The sequence below is a fragment of the Musca autumnalis genome, unplaced genomic scaffold, assembly GCF_047663935.1.
Source record: "Musca autumnalis isolate F117 unplaced genomic scaffold, ASM4766393v1 scaffold_4, whole genome shotgun sequence".
Taxonomy (NCBI): Eukaryota; Metazoa; Arthropoda; class Insecta; order Diptera; family Muscidae; genus Musca; species Musca autumnalis.
Genome location: NW_027411977.1, coordinates 55329598 through 55353196, shown reverse-complemented (window position 1 = coordinate 55353196; position 23599 = coordinate 55329598). Strand labels below are relative to the sequence as shown.

General features: G+C 34.0%; 1 protein-coding gene across 1 annotated transcript in view; it reads left to right on the top strand.

The window, feature by feature from the left end:
* The first annotated feature begins 4135 nt into the window (after positions 1-4135).
* Positions 4136-23599, top strand: part of LOC141401660 (uncharacterized) — a 225929-nt gene continuing 206465 nt past the window's right edge. Inside the window, exon 1 of the mRNA XM_073981998.1 lies at positions 4136-4676. The gene's annotated coding sequence lies outside the window, so the exon portion shown is untranslated. The remainder of the gene's footprint in view (positions 4677-23599) is intronic.

Below are 23599 nucleotides of genomic sequence, written 5' to 3'. Positions count from 1 at the left end.
TTTCGTGAGGATCCGATCAAAATTCCGACCTGTAGTGTGATTGCACCAAAAATGGATATCTCTGTTGTTTGACCTCCTATGACAACCTACTTCACATCGTTGTAAAGGTGATATTTTCTACTTTCCGTGCCAGATTTTGCTTTCGATAATAAAACGTTGGCCTTTGAAATAAAACGTTGGCCTTTCACACATCCCGACCCCTGAATAATATCCGACCATTACCATAATCAACAGGCTTCTTCCTCTATAGGACCCTCATTAACCCCACAAATTTCGTGACGATCCGATCAAAATTGCGACCTGTAGCGTGAAAAATGAAAAAATGGGATGTATTAACGACTATTGCGATATCTCCGTTATTTGGCCACATACGCCAACCTACTTTGCACCATTGTAAAGGTGGGATTTTCTACTTTCATAGTCAGACTGTGTTTTTGGTTGGGGACCACAGCTGTGATATTCGTCATTATTTTTAAAATAGCAAAAATGAAAAATTGGGTTCTATTAGCGGCTATTGTGATATCTTCGTTGTTTGACCACCTACGACAACCTACGTTACATCGTTGCAAATATGACATTTTTAATTTCATTAGCAGGTTTTGCTTTTGATATACCCCATATAGAAGCGGAGATATTAGCTTTGAAAAAATTGACTTTTTCCCCAAATAGGTTTTTTGCCTATTCCGACCAAATTTTGGCCAAAACAAACGTATAATACCCTCCCCACATAGTGGTGTAGGGTATAAACTCAGGTACAGTTCGTACTTAATATAAGTTTTGGCAAAGTTGTCATTCATAACATCATTTTAGAAAAATGGCGTCAAAGACAAAAATGTTTTCCGTTTGTTTTGTTTAATGTTGAACATTCAATCTCATTTTCGATTGCTTAGTGGAGTATTCCCCCATTGGCTCAACTTCATTTATTACCCTCTATTACAGAGAGTAATGTTTTTCAAATACTGACAGTGTTGCAAAATTTTACTGATCGCTACCAATATCATGATTTCATCCCGGCGAAGGGAATTATCAATTGGCTTCTCAGTTTTTGAAATGATGCCTTTTTAGTGAAAAACCGAACTCTTTAAGTGTCTAGTATTCCCAAATGAATGAATGTTTTCCGCTAAATTTCACTATAAGTCACCACAGAAATCAAATCTCTATTTCCATTACATACAAAGGAAATGTCGGTATTAATTTTGTCAAAAAAACTAGAAACTAAAATAGGGGTGCAAGTTTCTACCATTTCTACAGTTTTGGACATATTTAAGCTAAGATTACTGGGAATCCTTGCACTTTAAGTTTATGATGTTTTTGGTAATTTTACTAACAAGAATGGGAAGAATATTTTTCTTAAAAAATTAACCCTCGTGCGAGTCATAAAAGGGGTCTTTTTGGTACCTTTTTCAACAAATCTTTAAAATCTCCTATAAAATGTGATCGTATAAGATCAAAATATTGTAGAAATTTATTCGCCATATAATTTTACTATAGGTCCTAGAATACATCAAAACTCTAAATATAATCTTAACGCCAGGAACTTACCTTATACTATATTCTGACATTCTGAATCAACGAAAATATGGATATATCTGCAAGACAAAATATCGCTTAAAAACGAAAAGTGCAAATATGCGCAGGGTGTTTCGATGGAAAGTGATAAAAACTCTTCCCTTTTTATGAAATGATAAGGTACACAGCCCAACTCGATCTCACTCACAACTATTTTCATCACATATTATGAAAATTGACTTTGAAAAAAATCAACAAGTACGGACATCAATTACTAAAGAACGCACACTTCATTGACGACACTGAACATCTTAATAAGTTTCACATACCTTTCATTACAATTACAAAAAATATTTTAAAACCGTTGTTTATTTATAAACAACTTAAATATTGAGAGAAAAAATTAATTTCAAATAGTGTCACTTTGGCCTGCTTTTATACCCACTTATTAAACAAGAAACGTATATATTTTTTCATAACTACACGCAGTGGCATCCTATAAAAAATAATTGATTCTATTTAGTGTAAATTGATACTATCTTTTTTCGATTTTTGGCCAGGTTTTTCGGAAAATTGAACAGTGTTCGTTGGTTTATATGATGTTACTCATACGTTTCTGAACGAGGACAGTGAACGATGACCGAAATTGTCCAATTCTAATTACGAGCCATAATTGATTAAATTCATTTGCGGCATCTGTAAATTGATTTAATCTCTGCCGATGGTGAATATCAGCGAACACGCTGAATTCGTACATAGGTAAGCAGGACTAATTTAAAACTTTTATTTGTTTTATTGATTATTATTATATTATTGAATATTTTATGATTATATTATTTCATGATTATATTATTGAATTTTTTTCCATTTGACCCAAAAACCTTATATATGAAATTTTATTGCGATCGGTTAACGTTAACCCGTGCTAACCTAGCGATCATCATCTCATAGTACATTGTATGGGGTCTAAACGCGAATTTTCAGAAAATCGCTCTACAGATCACATTTATTTTCCAAACAATGAAGAAATTTACCAGTTCATTTTTGTGTCTAAAAACCGATTCCTATAAAAATTTATGAAAATCAGCTCGGATTTAAATATTATGTATATTGTTGGTTCCAAATTACGTATACTTGCCAATATATGCATATTGGAGCAATATCAAAATCTGACCCGATTTTAATACTTTTTTGTAGAATTCGGTTTTTAGCCACATCAATAAACTTGTAAACTTTTTTCACCGATTGGCAAATAATTGTGGCCTGAAGAGCGATTTCCTGTTTTGTTTGTGGGTCACTCTAATGCAGATTTACATATGTAAAAATCGGCTAAGCGCATAGCCGCAACTTTGTTGTTTGTTCTAATTACCTTAGCAATTATTTTGTCATGTGAGCAGACCTTCGGCCATGTATTAAGAACATTAACTTTGGAAGACTTCGACGTGTAATGTTTAGCATAACCACTTCGAGAAGGTTGGTTTCCCTATCCCTATAGAAGAAGTGTAGTAGGGAATCCCAATAAGCGACTCCTTAAGTAGCTTTCACTTAACCACATGTTCGTAAAATATTTGCGGTTGTACATAGCGTAACAGACATATTTCATGTTTCATTGAATAAAATGATGACAATTATTTAACATCAGCATAGCAAGCATTACGTGATGCAAAATTGTGTGTGGTTGATTGTGAGAAGACAAATTGCACAAGCGATAGCAACTTTCAACACCAATACCAAACATACAAAGCTCTGTAATGCACAGCAAATGTGACGATCATGAAAAAATTTTGCGAATGGCTGGTCATTCATTTGCTAGCTAGTCAATGGAAGCAGAATTGCATATATCAACAAGTTGCACTCTTGACAATTTCGAATGCGAGGGAGTAGGGGATGAAATGTAAAAGAAAACAAGAAAACGACACTGTAAATTATAAATATCTTATCTTTGCCATCATCCATCCACCGAATGGCGAATTGGTGGAGGGGATATTAGAATTTGGCTAAAATGCTTTGCTGCGCGTAATTTTGTCACACTTTGATTGGCTAAGAGCACAGCTGGGGCCAAATACACATACATACAAAGGTTCCCTAAAGTAAACAACATGTCAAACATGCACACACACCCACCTATACACTTGGTAGTTTGTATATAAATACATATATATGTGTGTGTATGGGTGTATAAGAGTTTGCTTGTATTTGTTTTGGGTTGTTTAAGACTATATAATTTGACAAGGATTTCCTTTTTAGTTTAGCGCATGCCCAGTACAACATTAACAACATTTATGTTGCCTAAAAAACGCACGTGGCAGCAATCGGGCAACATAAGCCACAAATGTTTGGCAACATTTTCTGCAATGTTTTGAAAAAATTTCCCGCCAAAATATGTTGGCTCTCAAAATATGCAGAGACAAAGAAATTGAGAGTATAATACACCCGTTTTGCAGAAACATAAACATGTGAGCGTATGAGAAACATTTGAAAAGGAAAACACAAACATACTACCCATTGTACCCCACCTCCTATGCTGTTTTGTTTACCATGGCAGGGCAACATTTGTGCCTCTTTTAAGGGTGCCTTTTTGGTGTTTATTTTTGCCGGCAACGATATGCCGCCGACAACAAAACACGACAACAAGCAACGAACGAACACTGGACTCAATGCACTTCGTGTGCAGATTTTCATTTGTTGGCGTGTTTACTTTGGCGGTTGATGATAGCAAAACGAAATGTCGGAAAATCAGTTGGTAACGAGTTTTCCGTTAGTTTAGACGTGTTCGTTACAAGCGCAGTGCCATTTGAAATTTTTTTAGCCCACGTTAAAGGGAAATTTTATGAAAACGCATTTCTCTAAAGAAATTCAAAACAAAAAAAAGTGGAAAAACAACAACATTCTAGTAAACCTTGTGTCTGTCTACCGCGACAAAAAGTGAATTTGAGTATGAAATTCATTGTGAAGGAATGTCAAATTCAAATACATACCTAAATAAAATTCTAATGAAAATTGTGTTAATTGTAAAAAAAAAACAAACAGGAAAAAAGAAGATCTTAAGAAAATACAAAATCAAGTGAAGTAAATAAATTAAGTGCTCAAACAATTGAATGTAAAATAAACGAAGTGTTAACAGCCATAGTTTATGTTTCCGGTAAAGATAATTCGCTGCTAAAAAGGTAATGCTATCAACAAGTCAAACACGCACAAAAAATGGTCCATAATTATGAGGAAACATGAAGGGAAATTGATGTATTGTTTTAACATTTTGTGAGTTTGAAATGAATTAAGGTCTAACAAAAAATCTATATTGATTGGTGTTGATTTCCTGAGATTGATTTTAAAAAAATTATTTCATTCTATAAATTAAAAAAAAAATAAATTAATTCGAACTTTTTTTTATTAAAAAGAAAAATATTACTGTGTTGACAGTGTTTCAGTATTTGCGTCTACAGTTGGTTCATTAATTGTTTGCCAACAGTGGATAAATGTATCAATTTAAAATAAAACAAGTAAGAAAGTATCAGTAGGCTTTGCCGACAGAGATATACCCTCAGCCTATGTGAATTGAAACTTTCATCTACGGTCAGATCGAATGTATTTAGGGTCTTTTCAGTACTTTGTGGCCTTTTTTTGGACATTTGAACTTGCCGACCAAAATGTGAATAAGGATAAAATTCAAAAGTGTTGTATAGGAGGTACTTAAAGGAATGGACCGACATAGTCCATTATGGAAGTGGTCTTATTTTGGGAGTCATATCTTTTCAATAGATATCACGCCCACTAGTCATGTCACTGGGTCATCGTATAACTTTTGGACCAGTATGCCAGGAAGCATGACTTAATATAAAGACCACAACGAACAGCATCTGTATACATTTCCAAAGGATCTTGGAACAGACCTTAATCTGCACTTAGACACAAATGTTGAACTTTTGTGGGCTAGGTACCCTAAGTCACCTCAATTTTAGAGTTTAACTATATTTGGAAAAAAATATTGGAGATTCCAAGTTTGCACCAAATTTGTTCAAGAGATATCGTGCATACCATTTAAGTGTCATTTTTTAAATATTCGGGGTATAATGTTGGAACTTAAACTATGAAAAATATGACGAAGGCCCTATTTTGGACCAAATCGGTTGATCAGTTCGAGGGTTATCGTGCTCTACTGCTACAAAATATGGTGCGAAAGGGGTTTTTTACACCCTTCGGCCTATTTTCTCAAGAAGAATGGACTTGCCCCTGAAAAAAGCTTTTACCGCCGTAATTGAGGCAGTGAATGCTAGTTCCTTCAAAAAAATTAAAGTGATTCGAGAGCAGATCTTTAAGTGAACTTATGCAAACATTTGTGCAAAAGATACGCGAAGCAGTGGCCAAATATAGCCAATATTCGAACCTGGTCTATATGTGGTAGATATATTAGGATGTGTATAGTATGAACCACATCGGTTACTCCCTTTAAGAGTTATCGTGCGAAGAATTTTCCCAACTTTGTGGGGGTCGTACCTGAAAGAGTGGAGCGATATCGCTTATCTTCAAACTTAAACAACATTATAAAAAAATATTACGAAGGCCAAGTTTTGGACCAAATCGGTTTATCCGTTCGAGAGTTTTCGTGCGCTCCATCCACTACATACCGTGTCATAGGGTTTTTTTTTGCACATTTCTCAGGAAGTATGGACTTGCCTCTGATGAAACTTGTACCGTCGTATAATGGGCAGTGAATACGAGTTGTTACAACAAAAATCGAAGCGATTCAAGAGCAGGTCCTAAACTGAATCTTTCCGAAACATTGCTAAATCGACTCCAAATGTTCTGCAATGGATTTCGTCCAAACATACTTGGGGTCTAAAACCATTATTACGATGAGACACATTTTGCCCGTATGAAAGTGTATGTATATACCCTCGTTAGCATAAATGCTGAGGGTATAACAAGTAAATAACATTAAGTTCGAGTTTTAGCCGAATTTTTACACCTTCCACCATAAAATATTCTGAACTAAAATGGAATAATTAGTTTACTGTTAGGCGAAATTATTCGACCACAGATAACTTAAATGCCCAAAATTTGCTCAAAAATGAATCTATAAATTGATTCAATCTGTTGGTACCTTTATATGGGGGATACACCAAAAAATGGACCAATGTGTACGATTTTTGGTGATAGCTGAAAACCTCAAGTTTCAAGTTATAGCTAGATCGGTTAAAAACTCTAAGGGGCCATAACAAAACATGGATCTATCTTAACGATTTTTGATGGTGGAATTTCGTGACCACTGAAAACCTCAAGTGTCAAATTACAGCTAGTTCAACTTAATATTGTAGCTAAAATCCGTTATAAAGGTTCAAATCAAATAATTGAAAGTTCAAATCCGATAATTGTTGTCCGTACTTTACTAAAATTAATAAATTTTATTATGCTCCAATATCTTAATATTTAAAGTGATTTATGGTTCTAAAATAAATTTTACAGTTGCTTTGGATGTAATAAACATGGATTTAATTTTGTTTAGAGGTAAATAGTGATCATGTGGTGTTTACAGCTACCCAAGGCTGTGGTACTTAGTACATCGATTTTGTGAACCAAATTTTAAAATTAGTGGAGTGGGAAAAAATGTATAAAAGTGTATATCGATATTATTTGCTGTTCGAGTTGTGACCACCTCACTCATGGGTTACCCGCTTTTTTAAGAAAGCGTTTTGCGGTGTTGGCTATAGCTCGAAAACTAATAGACCGATCATCATATTACTGCTTTTGAAATTGGTGAACAGCGAAAGTCAAAATTCTATTTTTTACAAAAAATGGGCCGTTTTTGACCATTAATCGGCCAAAAAACGTTTTTAAGGGAAAGTTCTTATATTTAAAGGCAGTTGTCCGTTGTATTCAATAAGCTCAAAAAAATATGAAGACTAAACACCAAATTTCAGTCATTTCGGGTGGATATTGAGACCACAACCTTCAAAATACCAAAAATTGGGTGGTACGGTTCTACGGGGGCCACATGAAGACGAGGACCTATACCGACAGATTTCAGGTGGAATATTATAAACCCCCAAAGAATACTAAATACCAATGTTCACACATTTTGGTGTGATCATGAGGCTAAAACCTTCAAAATACCGAAAATTGGGAGGTACCGTCCTATGGGGGCTATATGAAGGGGTGGACCTATACCGACAAATTTCTAGATGAAAGTTTCATACCTCCAAAGAAATCTAAATACCAAATTTCAGCAATGTGCCCAAAAGTTACAAAATACCGAAAATCGGGAGGTACTGTTCAATGGGGGCTATATAAAAACGTGGACCTACACCCACAATTCTCTGTTAGAATACCTCTGCCGAAGACTAACCATCAAATTTCAGTCATTTAGGTTGGTCATCGTAACTAAAACTTTTAAAATACAAAAAATCGGGAGATACGGTTCTATGGGGGCTATATCAAACGAGGACCCACCATCCCATAGTGGAGCATAAATCCTCAAAATACAATTTCGGGTAGATTTAACACTGTACGAGCATCTTTCTGGTGCACACAACGCAACGCACAGCACACCAACGAATCAACCGATTTATTCCCAAATTTCCAATAAACTTGACACATGGAAGTATTTCTTCAGGACACAAATTAGGTTCTAATATGGACTATTTTGGTCCACTCCACACAAAAATTCAATTTTTTTCGCAAAAGGACAATTTAAGTTTACCAGGTTGCCTTTGCAACTTCTATTACGACGGTATAATTTTGTTCGGAAATAAGCCCATTCTTCACTACTCTCACCAAACAGTTGGTTAGTGTATAAGGTATCTATCAACGACCTTTCTTACAAAAGTGTTAATATTTGGGTTAAATATAGGTTGAGAGCTGTTCGCAGAGAAGAGTTAATGTTTGTTATTAAGGAAATTCCCTAATATAGCAATACCTTTTGATGTCACGTATTTTAAAGGATTTATAATTCACCTTTAGAGTTCCCTGAATCCAATCTGAAAGTATTTTTATTAGCTCATGTTTAAGTATAACCGCCTATATAACCGTATATAGTGGTTTTGGCTATTGAAAGAAATTTACTTGTAATTTGCTATATAAAACTCTGTATTGGGTGCCACCGTGGTGCAATGATATGACCATAGGGTTATGACTTTTTAAAAACCTCGTATCCCTGTATGAAATTTTGATGAGTTTTTACTTTACATTGCATAAAATCTTAATTATAGAGTGATTCGATGAAAAAAGCTTCCGCACAAAGAGCTTTTTAAGTTTTAGTTTTTCAGAAATTTTAACAAATTTTTGGAGTCACTGTAAGCACCCAGCAAAATGTTCGATGCCAAAGATGACATTCAATCATGGGTGCAAGTGATCTAGCATGTCATCTTTTTAGCATCTTCATCGATGAATTTTATATGAACGTGGACCCCAAAAGATGACGTTCTTTTCTGGATCCTAAGCATGTCATTTTAACCAATGCGTTGACATGTCATTTCCACCAATGCTTTGGCATGTCATTTCCATCAATGATTTGACATGTCATTTTCACCAATGCTTTGACATGTCATTTTAACCAATGCTTTGGCATGTCATTTTCACCAACCCCTTGGCATGAAATTTTCATGTCTTGTTTGGAAAATGGAAATGCTGTATTGAAATATGGTTTTCATGAAAAACAAAACTCTTTATTAATTCAAACGAATTCATGAAATAGCTACAATTAATTTATCAGTTTAGTTTTTCAAAAGATTACATCCAAAATTGCAATGTAATCACCACCGCTGCAACGCAAAAGATTACTTCCTCCGTTCTCCGCAACTGATATTCTTTCATCTTACAAAAGGTTTTTTCAATTATCTTCCCATCACCAGTTCAGATTTCAACATGGACTCCAAATGCACTCCTTTAAGTATTTTTATTTCGTAAATTACTTTTATTTTATAATTTTGTTATTTTATAACAACATTTTGGTAATTTATACTCTTTTGTTTAGTGACGGAAATATGTAGGGATCTACAACCCGGCTTGCTTTAGGGATCTCTAAGAACAAAATGTAACGAACGGGGAGGAGAGACTTTTTATGGAAAATACCATTTATGCTTAATTAATTTATTTTTAATTGTTTCTTTCCAAAAGTAGTTTCTTCTTTATTTTCAGATTCTTGTTCCTTTTCGTTTCGGACTTTCTTTTCAAATTCCAAGAAGCGAGATTTGATTGATTTCATTCTATGTCAGATTTAGAACAGACAAGGGAACTTTTAAAATAGCAATGTGTGCAGTACGATTCTATTTTTAGCTCGATGGTTGGGACTTCATATAATACCAATTGTTTAGAAGTTTTAGTTGTTTGATATGCAGGAAATGTAAGACAACATCACGACGACAGTTCTAACGACTTTTGGTCTGTTCCAGAAACTGCAAGAATCTACTTATTTTTACTACGATTACAATTTTTCGTTTATGTTATCGGAAAAAAACAGTAAAAATTAGTAGATTTTTGCAGTACTGGAACATACCAAAATGAAAATAAACAGGTGTGTAAATAAAAACACAAACATCATCTCTATTGGATCGATGGAATGGGTACAAATGCTGATGAAAAGATCGGATCTTTCACGACTTCCTTTGCATTGGTTCAAATCCTAATGAAAAGATCGGATCTTTCACGACTTCCTTTGAACCAATGCAAAAGATGACATGAAATCACGTCATCGCAAAGAACCCCTTCCGTCAAATTTTGCTGGACAGATATTTAACTTAAAACAAGGTATAGGGTCACGCGACATAACCAAAATGACATATCCGTTTGTTTCTTACTAATTTTATCATCGTATTATAACATATATATCATTTTATATTATATATAACTTTAATATTAAAAAGTAAAATTAAAAAAATTAAATTTGTGGAATGAATTTTATTTTAGTCATTAATAGGCAAAAGACCATGCATTCGTGCAACAGGAAATAATTTGTTGATAATTTTTTTTTTCATTTCATAGAATTTTTTCAAAATTTTTTTTTTCAAATTGCATGAATGATATTTTAGGCATTAATAGGCAAAAGTCCATGCATTCTCACTAGAGGAAATCATTTTTGAAAAAAAATGTCTAAAAGTCATAACCCTAATACACATCCGCATTGCACGCTGAAGGTCGTGAGTTCGATTCCCCTTCCAAGCAACATCAAATTTTCAACGGTGGCAAAATACCCTCAGTAATATAGGCGACATTTCCTGAGTATTTCAGCCATGTAAAACTTCTCTGTAGGTCACATATCATTGAGGTAATATTAATCGGGGTTCACTAATTGTGATATGAGATAAGTTTCCCTTGTCACGTCTAGGATGTTTGTGGAACAATTATTATCTCTGTACGGAGAAGAAATATCGCTATGAAATGTATCGGGGTATTGTAAAGGTAAAGGCCTCAAAAGTTCGAAAATATCATATATAATATATCTTATCAACAGAAAGACACGAAATTCTGAAAACCCTATAAATAAATACTTTTTCAGCAAAAACAATAAATATCTACATTTTTAAATATTATGAATAACTATTGAGCACCCCTTCTCTCTCCATTCTATAAAAAATCATGGAATTAGCAAAAATGTTTGATCTTATATCAATATATTTTACAAACGCCACGACTAAAAAATTCGGCAGAACTGGACCGGTCGGACCGAACTTTTTTTATACCCTCCACCGTGAAATATTATGAACTAAAATGCAAAAATTTGAGATGACCAGTGACCACTGGGTGTCCCAGTTACCAATTGCAACACATTTGGTCTAAATAGGTACCGTCATATGGGACCATACTAAATGTGGACTCATGACCGAAATTTTTGGTTTATGATTTTGGATTCGAAACATAAATGCCAAATTACATCCAACGACGACGAAAAAAATTTTAAAATACCTGAAATCGGTCGACACCGGCTATTCCAAAACGTGTTAATATGTCCATAGTTTTGGGTAGAGATTTTTCCTGTCCAAATAAAATCAAATTTTGGTCGAAAACGGCGATAAATACTTCAAAATATTAGAAATTGGGCGGTACCACTATATGGGACTATTACAAAACGTGGACCTATGTCCACACTGGGAACCCTTACTTCCAAATTACATACAAATTAAACAGATAACAAGTAAAAAAGTATCAGTTGGCTTTGCCGACAGAGATATACCCTCAGCCTGCCAAATTTTGGACCGAATCGGCAGACTCATTCGAGAGTTATCTTGAGCTCCAACCACCTCACACGGTGTCATAGGGGCTTTTTGCAATTTTCTGGCAATTTTCTCAGGATGTTTGGACTTGCCCCTGATAAAACTTATACCGTCGTATGGGGGCAGTGAATACAAGTTGCTAAATCAAAATTAAAAGCGATTCGAGAGATGGCCCTAGACTGAACTTTTCGGAAATTTTGTGTGGGAGGTACACGAAGGAGTGGACCGATTGAGTCCATATTGAAACCATATCTAAGTCTGGTACACATTTCACGATGTGCCAAGTATTGACCAAATCGGTTACTCACTTCAAAAGTTATCGTGCGCACAAATTTTCAGAACATTTTCGAACTTTTGTGGGGGAGGTACCGCCCATCTTCGAAAATAAGCTAAGTTTGGGCAAAATATTAGGAAAGTCAAAATTTTAACCGAATCGGTTCATCCGTTCGAGAGTTATCGTGCGCTCCAGCCAAGACGGCTGCTGCTCAATCGACTCTAAATTGTCTGAAACACATTTCGTCCATTTTCCATTTGATCCAAGAAACTTATATATATGAAACTTAAAATACATAAGTATTTTGGAGTAGAGCTCTCCGAATCGCGACGTATCGGCGAAACTGTATACATATATGTACATTAGGCTAGCCCAAAAAAAAAAAAAAAAAAACACAAAATTTGTTTTTTTAAAGACCTCCTCCCTTAATTTTTTCCATTTGATCCAAAAAACGTATATATCGTCACCATAAATGCCCAAAGACGTAACCCACATGAAAACTGAAATTCGTTTTTTGAATGAATCCGATACATAATGCTAAAATACATGCTCTGGCAAAATTTCAAGCTTCTACGTTTAAAAATAACGATCATATTCAAGAAGTGTCCTTTCGGAAAATATGGTAACATTGCAGATTTTTTTGTAATGGAGGATCCCAAAACCAAGTGATTCAGCGGTTTTGCTTTCACTACTTATTCCCATTCGTACTGGATTGATAATACTCCAAATACTCGCCCTTATATGATTGATATTCTATAAAACAGGTTTTCATTTTATAAGGTTTTTTGCTTCTTCTGTAAAATTTTGGATTTGTGGGTTACGTCTTCGGGCATTTATGGTGACGATATATGAAACTATGAAAATTCTCTAAAAGCCGCCTTTAGTCCCCATACAAAGTACTATGAAAATAAAGATCGGTCAGGGGGCACGGGCTATTGTCAACCGATCATTATAAATCTTTTAGAGAATTTTCGTGAAAACTCACCTTTGGTCCTAAAAAACATCCCATCCCCATCTGAAAGAAAAATTCCGCATTTTGAGCTTTGTAGTTGTCAGTCACATTATCAAATTGGCATTGCAAGATCAATTGGATAGATTATGTGCTCACTTAAATCATATTATCCAATCAGATTCTCAATATACATATTTAATGGTCAATTTATTTCATTCCTTATTATAACCGCTTTTGTAGTATTTTTCTTGGCAATTGAAATAGAATTCCGACGGCAAGAAAATAATACAAGATTATCATTACTCATCGATATACATGTGTATGTATTAACGTACCTGTCACAAGCACATTTTTTATATGTATGTATATTAGAGAAAAAAATAATGCCATAAGTATAATTAATTCTTGGCATCCATTCCGACATAACAAGGGAAAGTGACAGTTTTTTGTCATACAAAAACATAATGTGATTTCCATTGTCAATTTTATGAATGGCTACTTAATTTCACATAAAAATATAATAGGGAAATGATACAAATATTTGTATTGAAATTCAGGGTAACTTCTATACCGCTAATAATATATATTTCCAACAACCTCTGTGTAATATTTTTCAATAACGTTGAATACCAAAATTAATTAAACAGCTCTGTGTTTTGAAAATCACACCATGAGTTTCAGGTAATAACAAAAACTGCTAATAACATTAAATAGCTTCTGTTGATAGTAACTGTAACCATATGTCTGTATGTAAACATTTCATGGCCACTTCTAAAGAGTTGGAAAAAAATTAGCGGTCTTTATTTCAATCAACATATTTGTGATAGTTTTTGCATGCATAAAAGTTAATAGTTTAATGAAGTCATTAAATATAGTCAATTAAATGTGTAGATTGCATATAACGATGCTCAAATACACACAAACAGAAAATAATACCGCCAAAAAGGCGCACACACAAAAGCATTTAATGAAAACAATTGATTGTTTGTTTAGTTGTTAAATGATCAAAAAATCTATACGCCATGTACAACATAGATTTGTTTATATATGTATGTCACACTAGATTGGGTCGAAATGATATTTAGACTCATAGCACTTTTGTTGTGTATTATAGGTATATGTACGTAGAACTTTTGAGAATAAGAGTACTGGTAGGAATAGGCCTAAATATTTCAGAAAAGATCAGAGTAAGGCGAATATGAAAATAATATGAATATGAAGGACAATACACTCACATTAGACTAACCAAAAAAAATTCTTTTGGAACTCCTACCCCACAATATTTTTCAATGAAAAGTTCATTGTTGTAGCTAAAAACGAATCATACAAAAAATGTGAAATTCGCATCAGATTTCGATATATGTAGGTATATAGGACCCAAAATATCTAAAATAGGCCTATCGGACCTATATCAAAATCCAATCCGATTTTCACAATTTTTTTTAAGGATTCGTTTTTTAGCTACAACAATGAAATAGCAAATAGCTATATCCACTATATATGAGGAGTTCAGCGCCAAAACGGCCTTACCCAGATGCTCAAAAAAATCGAACCGACTATAAAGCTCTAACCAGAACCTTTTGAAATAACTATAAAACAACTCCATATTGCATTAAATAACACTAGGTTATACTACCTTCTTAAATAATGCAATATGGAATTTCTAAAATTTATTTCAAAAGGTTCCAAATAAATCTTTATAGTTAGTTTGATTTTCTTGGGCATGTGGGTTAGGCCGTTTTGGCGCCGACCGCCTAATATATAGCGTGACCTTAACTGATTTCAAAATAATTTGACAAATTAATTTCTAGACCAACATTGGACATAAACATATAGCTGTTTTGTGTATTAAACACAAATCTGAAACTACTTCGATATAATTTTGCACATTTATTTCTAGACAAAATTCAGTCACACAATTACACATTCATTGAAATATATAGCGCGTTTGGTGCATCAAAAACATGAAATCAGCCGAAAATATATGTATATGGCATCTTTGGATATAGATTTCAATATAATTTGGCACATTTATTTCTAGATCAATTACCCTTACACATTTCAAATTCCATCAAAATTTAACATATACAGCGTGATTGGTGCACCAAATACCTAAAATTGGGCGAAAATATATATATGGAATCTATATCCAAATCTGAACCGATTTTTACCAAAATAAATAGCTAATTATACCTTCAGCATTTATGCTAACGAGGGTATATGAGGAAAAGTCAAAATTTTTTAGATTCCATGAAGCCAAGGTTTGCACTCTTATAATACACGAACTATTGTAGTTTACCAGTAACTATGACTATTGCTGGATTAATTTAGATGTTTTTGTACAATGCTCAAAAATTGAGCAAAAAAAATTAATTTACGTGGTAGTTACTACCGCGTAAAGGAAAAACATATGTAGGTAAAAACACGTTGAAGCTAAACAGGTTTTTTACATTGCTATTCGATTTCTGATTAAACCATTCAAATGACGGACATCTGTCCAAAGTAAAAGTAGGAGAATACAAAATAAAGATTACACTTCTAATGTATCACTTTCCAAAATTTCCACTGCATCCACCTTTTATGGATGCTGACATTTTGAAGCCGGATTTCAGGTGTTTTTTGTATTTTTTATGTAACTGGGACGCGCATTCGCATATTTCGAAAAACCAATTATAGGATTAAAGAACTCGCGATTTCCCATAATCTGATATGTATATTGAGTATGTAGCCCACACAGCAGCAGAGTAATCTACTGCCAAAGGCCAAAATTTAGTGCGATATTTTTTCTAAAAAAACTATTTTTTGGGTACAGTATTTACAATATCGTTTTGAGTGTGCTGGTACCCCGCGATATTTTAGTTTTTCGACGATCCGGATCATATGAATCACAGATCGTAAAAATCCATCTGCTAGAACGGCGGAAATGGCTACTGCAAAAATTGAAAAAATTGCGAAAAATGTTTTTCAAAATATCGTTGACTAATTCGCGTTTTATGTGGATCGTTTCCATTTCAATGAAGAAAGTGAATCATCACTCGCGTTTGTGCGAAAACAGCGGTTTGAAAAATTTAGTGGCATGGGAGCTGTATCCGATTTATCCAAAAATACTGTTTAAATCGATGTATTTTTTCACGGTTGATAGTGAAATCGGATGCGCATAAAAAGTGTATGCACTTTGTGCAAAATATAAGCGTTATACAGTTTGTTGCACACTAAACTGCAGACGATGCTACATCTTAGCGGCCAAAGTAAATCCTGGCAAATGTGTACAAATGTGTATGCAAACCGCTAAACGGATTTGTATAGTTGTTTAGATTACGTACATATTTTTTATATATTTTTCAGATGCATAAACATCTTGAATTATATTAGAACAAGTTGTAAACTACCAATTGTTTTAAATGCTTTCCCAATTTCCGCGAAAATTTACAACTTTTTCACTAAAGTTATGGGACCTCAGTAAACATATAGTATGTAGGGAGCCCCCTAATTAAGAGAGTTGCTCAATATAATGATTAGAGTCTTTTAAAGATTTTTTTCTTTTTATCAGAATTGAAACCGCCATAATTTTTGCGCGCAACAACCAAAATTAGTATCTCGTACAGATTTAAGAATGGGATTTTTTTCCCAATCTATGTACCAAAAATCTTTCATGTAGCTTAAAAAAATTTTTAATTTTTTTTTTATGGAAAACTAAAAAATTTTGTCTTTTCTTCACACAAACTTTCATACGGGCAAAATGTGCCTCATTGAAATAATGGTATGTTTGGACGAAATGTGTTTCAGACAATTTGGAGTTGATTTAGCCATGTCCGTCTGTCTGGCTGGAGCGCACGATAATTCTCGAAAGGATCAATTCAATTCGGTCCAAAATTTAGCTTTCGTAATATTTTGTCCAAACTTAGGTTAAGTTCGAAGACGGGTTATATCGGTCCACTCCTTCTGGTACCTCCCCCACAAAAGTTAGGAAATGTTCGGAAAATTTGTGCGCACGATAACTCTTGAAGGAAGTAACCGATTTTGTCCATACTTTGCACATCATGAAGTTTCTACCAGACTTAGCAGAGGTTTCAATATAGACTCAACCGGTCCACTCTTTCGGGTACCTCCCACACAAAATTTCGGAAAACTTCAGTTTAGAACCCGCTCTCGAATCGCTTTGATTTTTGTTGTAGCAACTTGTATACACTGCCCCTCACACGAATGTACAAGTTTCATCAGTGGCAAGTCCATACTTCCTGAGAAAATAGCCTGAAAGTTACAAAAAAACACCTATGACACCGTGTGTAGTGGTTGGAGCGCAAGATAACTCTCGAGCGGATCTGCCCATTCCGTCCAAAATGTGTTCTTCGTAATATTTTGTGCAAAGTTAGTTTAAGTTCGAAAATAACAATATCGGTCCACTCCTTCAGGTGGCTCCCCCACAAAAGCTCAAAAATGTTCGGAAAAATTGTACGCACGATAACTCTTAATGGGAGTTACCGATTTGATCCATACTTTACACATCCTAATGTATCTACCAGATATAGATCAGATTCGAATATGGACTATATTGGTCCACTCTTTCGGGTACCTCTCACACAAAAGTTGGGAAAAATTCACTTTAAGACCTGCTCTCGAATCACTTTGATTTTCCTTGAAGGAACTTGCATTCGCTGCCTCAATTACAGCAGTAAAAGTTTTTTCAGCGGCAAGTCCATACTTCTTGAGAAAACAGCCCGAAAGTTGTAAAAAACCCCTATGTCACCATATGTAGTGGCTGGAGAGCTCGAACCGAATACTGTGTTCGTCGACACTTTGGATATTGTAATATTTCTTCGATTATTAGATGAAATTCAAAGGTGGTGCTTATAGATCCACCCCTTCCGGTACCTTTCCCACAAAAGTTCGAAAATATTCGCTAAAATGGTCCCCGCTATTTCTGGTTAAGGGTCTGTTCGAGGATCCTGTGGACATTATTACCGAAGGTTTTCCTAGTGGCCTGTTTACAGCGATATTATATTTTTCGTAGGCTAGTGTGATAAAAAGCCCTATCTATCGATATCCCCGCAAATTTTTGAGCTTCAATCCTATCCATATTTTTGTTGGTTCATACGTCCAAATTTTTTTGGAAAAAAAGTATTTCAATCCACAGAGGCTGAGGGTATTTTTGTGGTTTTTATATCTTCCTATATATCAAAGATTCTCAAACACCAATAAAAAAAACTAAAATTACCAAAACAACTAAAAAAGAAATTCGAAAAAAATTTTTTCAAAACTAAAAAAATATATTACAGCAAATTTAAAATTTTGCAAAAATTAAAAAAATACTACTTGGGTTTTCTTAAAACTTATATAACTCTTATAAAAACTCATATGCTCAAAAAAATGGGAATTTGTCTAAAAAAGCTGTAATCTATATGGGAAACGGTATGGAAAAACATGGAAGACTTCTCTCATATCGATGAGTGCACCCCGATTCATATATTTATTTCGGAATTTATCTTATACATGTTAAAAACTTCTCCATTTTGCGATTTTAAGAATGGTTTATAAATTACTGTGGCAGCATTAGTAGGTATTACTTAATGACGTCTTTTCGCGATAGGTTTAACCATTGCATATTTCAAATGACAATCCTGTTTCGTATTTAAATAATCATCTTCTGAGAAAATATCACTTTAATATTTGGTACATTATTTGTCTCGGATGCCCAACCATATAATTTCCGACCTGCATTTATTTGATAATCAGTTTAGTTAGCTTATTGCTGGCTGGTAAAATAATTGCTAAACCATTTTCAAAACCGAAAAAAGTACGTTTTTACGATGTCTAAGATAAATTCCTAAATAAAATAACAAAACAAATGTTAAAAAATAATTTTTTTTAATTTTTTGGTAAAATAACAAAGGAAAGGAAAAATGGTATTGACAAATTGTAAAAAATTAAAAAAAATATTAATTATTCGAATCCCACTACATTAGGATTTACAAATTTTGTAATTAATCGTAGTTAAATACAAAATAATTTCAAGAAAATCGAAGAGTACCATCATTTATAAAAATTGATTTTAAATAGTACATCGCGAAAATTTCATCCAAGCCCACTGTGCAAAATTTTTTTCTATTTTTTATTAGATAGCTGAAAAAAAATACAAAAAAAGATTTCTTTTGTTTGAACTAATATTACAGAAGTTATGAGTATTTCTTTGTATATAGTTTTTACAGGATTCGACTTTTTCTAGGCGAGATATCTCTGGAACCATTATTAAAAAAATCTGAAATTATACTAAAATATTTTGCTCATAAGCACCATCACCACAGCAAAAAAAAAAAAAAAAACGAAACCAAAAACCCCATTTTGAAAAAGTGTCCGATTTCACTCAGAAATCCCCAAATACAGATTACGCACACATGATCGCGCATATATGTACGTAGATCGTTCTGGCACTTATATACAAAGAACTGATTCAGCGGAAATAATTTTATTAAACAATTTATGTTTTTGTAAACAGACATTCAGGTATTTTGTGTAATGCGTAAATATATTAGGGTATAACGAAAATTCCAATAATGAAATGAAAAAAATAATGAAATGAAAATGAAATAACAAAATGTTTATATTATTGATCCGGGCTTATTGCCTAACATCGAGTTATTGGTCTGGTTAATTTATAGTACATTTAAATTGTACTGTATTAAATAATTTCAATGGATTTGATTTGTTTATTTTATTGAATACATGTCAAATAAATCATCATAAACGAAATTAACCTAGTGAAAAGCTATAATGTAAACATTTTATTAGACAAATAAAATACATTTAAGAAAGATTCAAAACACAAGATTTGCTGCAGTTGCCAACTTACAGTTTATTAGTTTACATTTATTGTCTGATTTTGGTTTACTCTCAACATCACTCACATATCCACCCTTGTAAAGGCTTGCAAAATTAAAACAAAAGAATTTAATGCAATATGCTGTAAAGTTCAGAAAAGGCCAGAGAAAAATTCTATTGAAAGCCACTCAAATCACACTGTAATTTCTACACCACCTAGCCAAGAAGGCATGCAAAACGCAACCACCAGATGTTTTATATCAGTAACTGTGCTAGTATAGTAGGCGCTTTGTTCTTATTGTCGGGTATTCAATTTTGCGGAATCTTTGTGCTTAGAATAAATACAATAAGAAGTAAATTTGCAATCGCACAACTATTTATTTGACGCGGTAATTTATGGTTAATTATTTTGTTCTGTTCTTTTGGAAATATTTAAGTTGAAATTTATGATTGTAGTCGTCGGTGATGATGATGATGATGATGGTATGGCTAACAAAAAGGAGGTGTTGGCTATTGTAAAAATGTTATTTAGAACATTTCAACTGAATAAAGGTGAATTTATGCAAAAATTGCGAATGAGTAAAAAAGAGATCTGTGCAAATATTTAAGCAAATTAAGAACAAAAGACGCCTGTGAGTTTTTATTTACAGTTTCAAGGTTGGTGGTTTGATTTATGTTTTTGCCATAAAACGTATTGATTTTTTTCTAGCTAAACACATTTACTACTTGGTGTATACTTTGTAGTGTTTGGTTTCATAGTGCATATTGAATAAAATAACACTCTTTGAAAATAGTCAAAGATTTGGTTACAGCGAACTCGACAGGTCGATCCAAAAGGACACGCACAAAACGTTTAATTCAAACAATTATTAAAAAATTCGAATCCGTTAGTCATTATGTAACCCATTACAAAGTAATGTAAATAAAAATAACTACTTATTTTATTCTTTACTAAGTTATGAGTACGGAGGCACAGGGCGTGTGTGTCTACATATCCTAGGGATGTGTGTTCAACGCTCGCCATCGGCTCTCGAGTTTTTTGTTAAAAATAAAAAAAAAACAACAGATGGTGGTGCACATGTAAGCGTTTAAACAACCCTTAGTGTTTATATGCAATGCACAGCGTGTAGTGTGTTCCACTACAATTCAGAAGTTCGCATGATCAAATCCAGCAAGGAGCAAAATAAAATAAAATAAAATAAAAATATGAAGTGTATTGAAATTGAAAACAAAATTCACCTCAACTGTTCTGTTTTAGTTTATTTGTCAGTTTCTAGTGGACATAGAATAATAGTGGTTAAAATAATGAGTTAGTAGGGGGTCTTGTAGGTAGTTACGACTACCAAAAATTACTCTAAAAAACCTATTATTTGGTAATGATTATCTTGTTATGTGGGTGCCAACCAGGCAAGCGTCAAAATTTTCAACGTTGGCAAAATACCCCTCAGTAATGTAGGCGACATTTTCTGAGTATTTCAGCCATGTAAAACTTCTCTACAAGTGATGTCTTAGGACAAGCCGTTCGGACTCGGCGATAAACTGTAGGTCCCATATAATTGAGCTAATATGAATCGGGGTGCACTCATTGATATGACAGAAGTCTCCCTTGTCCCATATGGGATGTTTGTGGAACAATTACATTATCTTGTTATGTTCGGAAAATCGAAACATTATTTATTAGCCTATTTCCAAGTATATGCAGTAAAAAATACGTCGTAAAATTTTCAAGTCCATCGGAACAAAATTTACTGAGATGGAAGGGAAAAATTCATTGTGGTAGCATAGAAACTTTAAACGCATGTCTCTCGAAATGACACTGGGAAATCGGTGCCACCTCTAGCTGGAAAAAGTAATAAACCGATTGTAATATATTTTTGTGGGCATAATAAGGACATCATAATCTAGGCATTCATCAACCGATCAAAGACTTGAAAGACCTAAGACGAGACATAATGCATGCAACAAAGCCTGTAAAATCAGCATGTGACCAACACCTGATATTACATCGATCACTAAATGCTCAAAATACCAAAAATCGGATACAACATTTATATGAAGGCAATTTCAAGAAAAGCAAAAAAAGTATCAGTCGGCTTTGTCGACAGAGACATACCCTCAGTCTGTATGGATTGAAATACTTTTTCCCAAAAAACATGTATTTTGGGGGTTTTCAAAATGTTGGGCGTGTAAACCAACAAAAGTATGGATAGGATCAAAGCTCAAAACTTTGCGGGGCTACCGATAGACAGGGCTTTTTATCACACTAGCCTACGAAAAACATAATATCGCTGTAAACAGGGCCACTAGGAAAACCTTCGGTAAAAATGTCCAAAGGATCCTCGAACCACACAAAAATGTTGAACACAAGGATTGGACAGTTAGGGCCCAAATTTGAACATAAACTAAGTTTCGAAAATAATTAGAGATCCAAAGTTTGGACCAAATCGGTTGCTACGTATATGAAAAATTGCGCGTACTATTATAGCGAATATTTTCGAACTTTTGTGGGGGTGGTACTGGAAGGAGTGGACCTATAAGCACCACCTTCGACTTTCATCTAATATTCGAAGAAATATTACAATCCAAAGTATGGACGAACGCAGTATTCGGTTTCAACTCTCCAGCCACTACATATCGTCGGTGTCATGCTTAAGGGTTCCATACGCCATTTGCCCGTTTTGAGATAATCGCATTTTAATGTTTTGCGTCACAACTGCATGGAGGTGGATAAAGAAAATATTTATATTTTTAACTAGAAATATTAAATATAGTATATAGAACATATTTGCAAATATATAGAAGAATATATATTGGAATATACAAGTTATAGATATTTTTTAAAAAAAAAGAATTTTTGTCGAATTGTTCCATATCCACACTTATGACACAAATGTGAAATATTGTTAATCACATGGAACAAAGTGACAAAAAATGTTCCATTTTTGCCTAAATAAATTAAATACCTCTAAATCGAAAATGAAAGTTCTGATTTTTGAAATGTGTTTTTAAACTTGTAAGTTTTTAAAATATTAATTTCATAACTGAAAAAAGTTTCGCGTCGATGCGTGGATATCTCGGAAACTAGAGCAGATAGGAGAAAGCCGACTAGAAATTCAGAAAGAGCATATCGGAAAACCTTAGAAACCACCTGTATCTCAAAAAGTCGAAAACGGCGTATGGAACACTTAAGCATGACACCGACGATATGGTGTCGTAGAGGTTTTTTCCAGCTTTCGGTCTGTTCTCTCAAGAAGTATGGACTTGCCTTGAAAGAACATTTTCTGCCGTAATTGAGGCAGCAAATGCAAGTGGCTTCAAAAAATCGAAGTGATTAGAGAGCAGGTCTTAAAGTGAATTTATCCAATATTTTGTGTGGGAGGTACCAGAAGGAGTGGACAAATATACTCCAAATTCGAACCTGATCTATATCTGGTAGATATTACAGGATGTGTAAAATGTGGACCAAATCGGTCACTCCCATCGTGCGCACAATTTTTCCGAAAATTTTTGAACTTTTGTGGGGGAGGTACCTGAAGCAGTGGACCGATATGGCTTATCTTCGAACATAAACTAAATTTGAACAAAATATTACGAAGGCCACATTTTGGACCGAATCGGCAGATCCGTTCGAGAGTTATATTGCGCTCCAAACACTACACACGGTGTCATAGGGGTTTTTTTGTATCTTTAAGGCTATTTTCTCAGGAAGTATGGACTTGCCCTTATGAAACTTATACCGTCGCATGAGCGGCAGTTAATAAAAGTTGCTACAGCAAAAAAAGCGATTCGAAAGCAGGTCCTAAACTGAACTCTTCCAAAATTTTGTGTGGGAGGTACCCGAAG